A 6,707-nucleotide genomic window follows, 5' to 3' on the forward strand; every position below is an offset into this window, starting at 1 on the left:
AGGCTGGCATGCTGCAGTCCATGGTGTCACAATGAGTCAGACACAACTTAGTGACTGAACAACACCAACAACCAGAAGTCCTGATATTATAGGTCAGCATAATCTTAGTGTGCCCATGGTTTACTGGGGAAGAAAAAAGCAGAGATACATCTATCTAAGACATAATTTTTCAGTATTCACTAAAATTTTTTTCCCAATCAAGTACCTACCCTCTGGCAGACACTGGCATGGGGACTAGGTAAATGTTATAGAGATAAGCAGGGCATTTCCACCCTCCTGCCTTGCCATTCTTTGTCATAGATATGGTGTAAATTCTGAAGTCCCTAACCTTCAGCCCTGTGTTTTTAAGAGAAACCTGTGTAGAATAGGGAGGTGGATGTGTTGTTGCTGTAGCTGCTTTTCATTAATGTAAGTAATGTTACAGAAGAACTGAAAAATAGAGAAAAGAATAATATCCACCATCCCACCATACTAAAGCAACCACTACTACCAATTTTATGTAATTTACTCTAGACTTTTGACAATTTTTTTGATTATCCAGGAATACATAACTTTGCATTCTTTTTCTTTTTTTTTTTTTGCATTCTTTTTCTATGGAGCTATGTTTTATAACCATCATTTTATTAATTCTAGAATAATACAACAAGAGGTTATCAGTATTTACTTGTGTCATCATTGGACAGCTATTAAGTAGTAGAGCTGGGCTGAGCTGTGAACCCACATGTGCTGCCCTCCAAAGATCTGAAATCACACGACACAGCTCCCTTCTCCAACCCCATCTCATACCACTCTCTACTTTCTACACGGCTGATCTTCTTTGAGCTCTTCAAACATACTACACTCTCCAGTTAGGAATTATAGGAATAGAAACCAGACAGAGTGACAGAAATAGAAAAATGACAGCTCTTAGGAATCAAGTGAAAATTTTATGGTTAAAAATATTCTTTAGTCACAACTGGTTTAACGATCTCATGTAAATTGTGTCATAAACTGAAGACAGATTACTATGTGCTCTTTTGGGTCCTTTCTCTTCTGAGCATTAGCCCCACCTTGACCACCCCTGCCTCCTCCCAGACTTACCAAATAAAACACAAAGCTCAGATAAGCTACACTGACCACTGCAGCCACCATGTGCAATGCCACGTGCCCTAGACCCTGCACATAAACCATGACAAAGTACATGTTGATGAAACAGATGATAAGGACCATGATACTGCCTACGATCCTCCAGCCTCTGTCAAAAGAATCAGCACAGTTATTGGTGGAATAGTCCAACCTCTCCACAAACAGAAAAAGACACTGTGTTTTTGGGGATTACAGGACAGGAGTAAGCAGCATTTCAAAATAATCTGAAAATTGCTTCTTATGTCCCAAATTAGGTTAAATGAGCCAAAGTTACACAATGATAGGGAGAAAGAGGAAAAGAAAAACACTATCAAATAATCTCTATTATTTAAGTCCTTACAAAGGCAACAAGCCTACAACTGAAAAAGTAATGAGTCCCCAGAGATCCAACAATTCGTTTCAAATATCCCACATCCTTTAGCTAATAAAAGGTATTAGCTTATGCCTCTCTCATCGAGATCATTTAACATGGAATTAAGATGCTTTAACTTTCAGTGGCTGAAGTTGAAGAGTTAAAGCCCTAAAAGCTGAAAAACTTCTCCCAGAAATAAAAAATTGTGCTTTCCTTCCTTTGGTACATTCACTATCTCTATTTTCTTTTCTTTAATTTTTAAAAAATAGACATATAGTTGATTTACAATGTTGTGTTTATTTATTTTGAATTTTTGGTCACACCCTGTTGGTCCCTGTGGGACCTTAGTCCCCTGACCTGGGATTGAACCGGCACCCCCTGCACTGGAAGGCAGAGTCTCAACCACTGGACCACGAGGGAAGCCCCCAGCAGTCTCTGTTTTCTAAGTCAGAGATTAAAGGGGCAGCTCTAGCAGTCGCCTCTTCAAGCATATAGTTCCCCTAAGATGGATTTTCTGACTGGCCTGTTTGATGAAGATACCATTTCCCCCCACATCTCTGGGAACTAAAAGAAGTGCACTCACAATCCATTGGCAAATTTGCTCACCACCGGCTGCAAGCTCGTAAACGTGAGGATGGATATGAGAGCAAAAGGAAGCTGCAAAAGAAAAAACTAAGATCACATAGGGCTACTGGGAGTCCTGTAACACCCCAGAGGGCAGCACTTTAGCAAAAGGGAACCACAGACCCTGCCTCATCTACTCTGTGAGAAATGATTCCTGTCATCGCAACATGCTGGAGGGTTATGTGGAAATGTGTAGCATGAACCTAGCATCAATTATGCTCACAATGTCTAGAAAATTTATATCTGCCTTGTCTTCTTAATCTCCATAATACCCAACAGTCTCCTTTACATTATTTAATGTTTGCTTGGATTAATGAATAATAATTTTGTGTTCTATATGTAATTACAGCTTATAATTCCCATTCAACAGGCTTAGGAAAAAAACAAGCCACTTCTAAAAGCCTTTTAGATTCCAGAGACTTCATATGCGTTCACCATAGACCAAGACTGTGCCTCTTTCTTCCTCTGAATTTTCCCCACACCCACACTAGGCTTGGTACCTAAGGGCAATACAGAATGCCTCCTGACTCAATGGGATGTGAGTTTCCCCAGCTCCCTCCTCACCTGTAAGCTCTGAAGAACATTCAGGATGTCATTCATCCCTGTTAGATGCTCCACATCTTGGAAGATGGCCACAAGCCCAATGGGGATGATGGCAATAGAGTGTGTCAGACTCACTCAGGCAAAGCACGACCATTTTAGGTTTAGGAATCCCTGGAAGAAAACACAGAAGCAGGATGAATGTCTGGAAGAGGAAACAGAAAAAGGTCTGGGGAGGTTCAGGAAAATCTTAGAGGCATGGAATTAAGAAGGGACAAAAGGGCAACGTCTCCTTCCTCTTGTCCATCCCAGTCACAGCAGCACGTACCTCCATGACAAACTGGCCGGAATAGGTTCCTGTCATGGTGGAGCTCTGCCCCACAGCCAGGATCCCCACCACCCAGATGCAGAGAGCAGAAGGCCCGAAGTAACACCCCAGCACAACACCCTGGAGAGGCAAGGGAGAGAGATCGCCTGAAACAACACCCCAAACATATCCTTGGTGTCACTTCTCCCCATTCCTGGCTATGCACCCATCTCTACCAAGCGCTGTGCTGGCACTGTCCCAGAAGCTAGACTCGGGTCCTGACCTCATTCTAGAGGCTTTCAACCTAAATTCTGCTGGATGGGCCCCCATTCCTCCTCAGCCTAGTCCCTTCTCTTCTCTAGGCTCCTAAAGCCTTTATCCTCAGCTCATATGTTAACTATTAAAAAAAAGTTTACAACACATTTCCCAAATCATATTCCTTAACACAGTATTCTTGAAGATGGTCATAGGAATGGAGAGAAAGTGCAAATGAATTCTGGAGACGCTACATACTATATATTCTACTCTTGGAGGTTTACAGTGTAACCAGGATAAAAGGGACAAAGAGATCCCAATAAAGACCACTTTACTGGGACTTTCTTGGTAGTCCACTGGTTAAGACTTCATGCCCCCAATATAGGAGGTAGGGGGTGTTCAAACCCTGGTCAGGGAACTCAATCCCACATGCCACACAGTGTGGCCAAAATAAATAAATAAATGAAGTCTCCAGCCACTGTGGCTGGGTGGGGAATACATATTAAAAAAAAAGAATACTAAGAGCGCTTTCTTTACTCACCCCAATTAAAACCTAGAGAACAGTGTACTATCAACACAAGTTTGGGAATTGCTGATACAATCGATTCATCTTTTTGGCTCATCCTCTAATCCCTTCCATGTAATCCAAAATCCTGTTTGGCATCCGAATCTCTGAAAACAGATACTCCAGAGAAGATATGCTGAGCTCTGAAGTGAACCCATGGAAAAGACCAGATACTAGGCTAAGAATATTGATCCAGGAGCAAAGATCAGAAACTTGAACAGGTTTATGCCTTTGTAGATGTCCACAGCTAGTGTTGGGTTATCATAAGGGAAAAGGTGAGTGTGGGGACTGCTACTGTTTTTACAGACTGCAATCTGGTACCAAAGCAGTTTAGGAACAGCTTTTAATTTTGAATCCAGGACTCAGAGGAGAAGACCTCTCCTATAGATCACATACCGGTCATCTAAGAGATGGATGCTGGAGGTGAAACACTGGACACGCACTGATGACAGAAGAGACTGGCAGCAGTGTCACTGAGGTCTTCCTCCGTAATTTTTCTATACCCTCACGTCACCAAAAACTTCCTGAGTTAGAATGTGCATGGTAATACATGAATGCTGGGTCATTTTAAATGATGACAGGAGCTGAGGGCCCTTAGAAGGCTTCAGATATGAGAGGGCACCCAGAATAGGGAGTCCTTAGTCAGAGCAGAGCCAGGAGTCAGAGGTCCTATGATGGGAAACTAAAGAGCGAGCAAAACTAGATTGGCAATCAGGAGTCAGGAGGACAGAGAATTCAGTGTGATAAAACAGCCTGTCTAGCCACAGATTCTATTTCCTGTGTGTTGGCTCCTCCCAACCTGTCACCAAAAGGCAGGACTGGAAAGCAACCAGTATTTAGAAGGGAAAGGGAATGAGAAAGAGTCAAACAGACATAAAGCCACTAACAACAGCTTGAGACAGTCCTTGTCTGAGGAAAACTCCTTTCCCAGTCCAAAGCTGGGAATGATGGGTCTGGACTTGGCCACAGCCCCAGACTGTAAACACAGCTAGTGCAGTGACTTAGGGGCAGCACTGACATCTATTCCTGAGCTCTAAGTCACTGTCACATTTTCCTGCCCCAAGGCGGCCTCTTCTTTACCCTCACATTCATTACTACCCAGATGGTTTTCTCAAAAAATGCTTCGGCAAATACTGAGGTAACAAAGATGGTGATAAAGGAAACAGAGCAATGCAGGATTCAGTGAAGAAGTACTTATAGGCTTATCGAACTTCCTGCTTATTGGCTCAGTCTACCTGTCTGTACTAGAGAGATAATAGCGACGGTCATTTTTTGACTAGTTGGAACAAGTTTCCTTGTGATATTTTATGAGTTGGAGTCAGCTGAAAGTCTTAGAGGGCAAACAACCGATCACGTGAAATGTGGGACTCCACTTATATCCTGGTTCACTGAGTAAGAAGTCATGACCCTTTGATGACATCACATATCCAAAATAGGAAAAAAGAGACTGAGTGACTGCTCTCAGTTACTGTGGCTGGAAGAACCACTGACCTACATAAACAACCTGATTTCAGGGGGAAATGACCTTAATTAAACAAGTCTCTGAAATCTCCCAGCAAATGATTGTGTTGGACTGACTGGTAAAAGCCAAGTTGGGCTCTTTCCTCCTGACCTCCACAAGGCCACTTAAACTTCTGAGATTTAAGGAAAAATGACATGGTGCCCCACAGATTTTTTAAGAAGGACTTTAGTCCTTTCTGTATGGGGTGAGTTATCTCTGGTCACCTTGGTTGTAAAAACAGAGTCCAAGTATGTTGAGTCCAACTGTGGAAAAACGCCGTGCTCCTCCAGGGCTCCAACAATTGTAAACTAAGGGCGTGTCCCTTGTAACGAAAGGAAGAGAGGCCATGAACTACATAAGTCACTGAGATAAGATAGGTCTTGCTCACCTTGACTAAGGCAGAATGCAGGTGGAGGTTGGTGTCGTGATCATGGTGCCCACAGTGGCCACAGCCTGCATGATCTGTGGGGTGCGACAGCCTGAACAGGATGGCAGGAATAGACCTTGGAGACCTTGGGGGACCTGGGTCTGGCTGGGTTTGACTGTAGCATACTACATACAAACAACAGCTATTAGCTTTTTCTGGAACATGAGACCAGGGAGTAACACAGTACTAGTGAATGCTGAATTCTTTACTTCATCAATTCCCCCTTCATCAACAACTACATAGGAAATGAGGAACACAGAACCATCCAAAGAAACCAAGCAGCACAAGGTCAGAGAGTTTAGGACTCGGGTATCTAGACATTTCACATTATATTTTAGATATACAAAATAGATGTGTAGAGAATTTAATTAATATTCTAAAAAAATAAAATGGCTGCTAACGGCTTTATTGATATTAGTGTCACAATAACTCCAGTGAGACACACCTTAGAATATAGTCAATTTTTGATTACCCACACTAATCATGCTTCTGTGCTCACCTATGTATAGAAAAATCACTTACGCTTGCCACTAGCATCTGCTGAGACTCACTCAGAGGCACTTCTCATACACCCTTTTTCCTGGTTCAGCATTTCTCTTGGAAGCCTTAGACATTGCTGTATCATCTACTCACAGAGTAGACACATTTTCAAAAGCTTAACTAGGCCAATAAACAGAAATCAGTTTATAATAATTAGACTTAGAATGGTACTGGGTTTCACCTCACTGCATGACATCTAATAGAGTGTCATGACTGGGGCACAAACCAGGAAACACACCCTATATTCCCTCTAGTTCATTAACTGCTACAATACAGACAAAGACCAAGCTGCAATTACTGTCAGCCAGGATAAGCAAAAACAGAACCCATCAAGGTGACAGCCAAGAATGACCTTGCAGCTTCTCTCCTAACCCTTTCTAAGGCTGTTCTGTTGTTGGGCTATTCTTTATTGTCTCCTGTTTATAAAAGAGAAACTTAGACTTGGTGAGTTTTAAGTCAGTTATTCAAGAT

General features: G+C 42.4%; 1 pseudogene; it reads right to left on the reverse strand.

Moving 5' to 3' along the window:
• Positions 1 to 267: 267 nt before the first annotated feature.
• Positions 268 to 6,233, reverse strand: LOC783895 (natural resistance-associated macrophage protein 2-like; annotated as a pseudogene).
• Between the last annotated feature and the right edge of the window lie 474 nt (positions 6,234 to 6,707).

The sequence above is a fragment of the Bos taurus genome, chromosome 5, assembly GCF_002263795.3.
Source record: "Bos taurus isolate L1 Dominette 01449 registration number 42190680 breed Hereford chromosome 5, ARS-UCD2.0, whole genome shotgun sequence".
NCBI lineage: Eukaryota > Metazoa > Chordata > Mammalia > Artiodactyla > Bovidae > Bos > Bos taurus.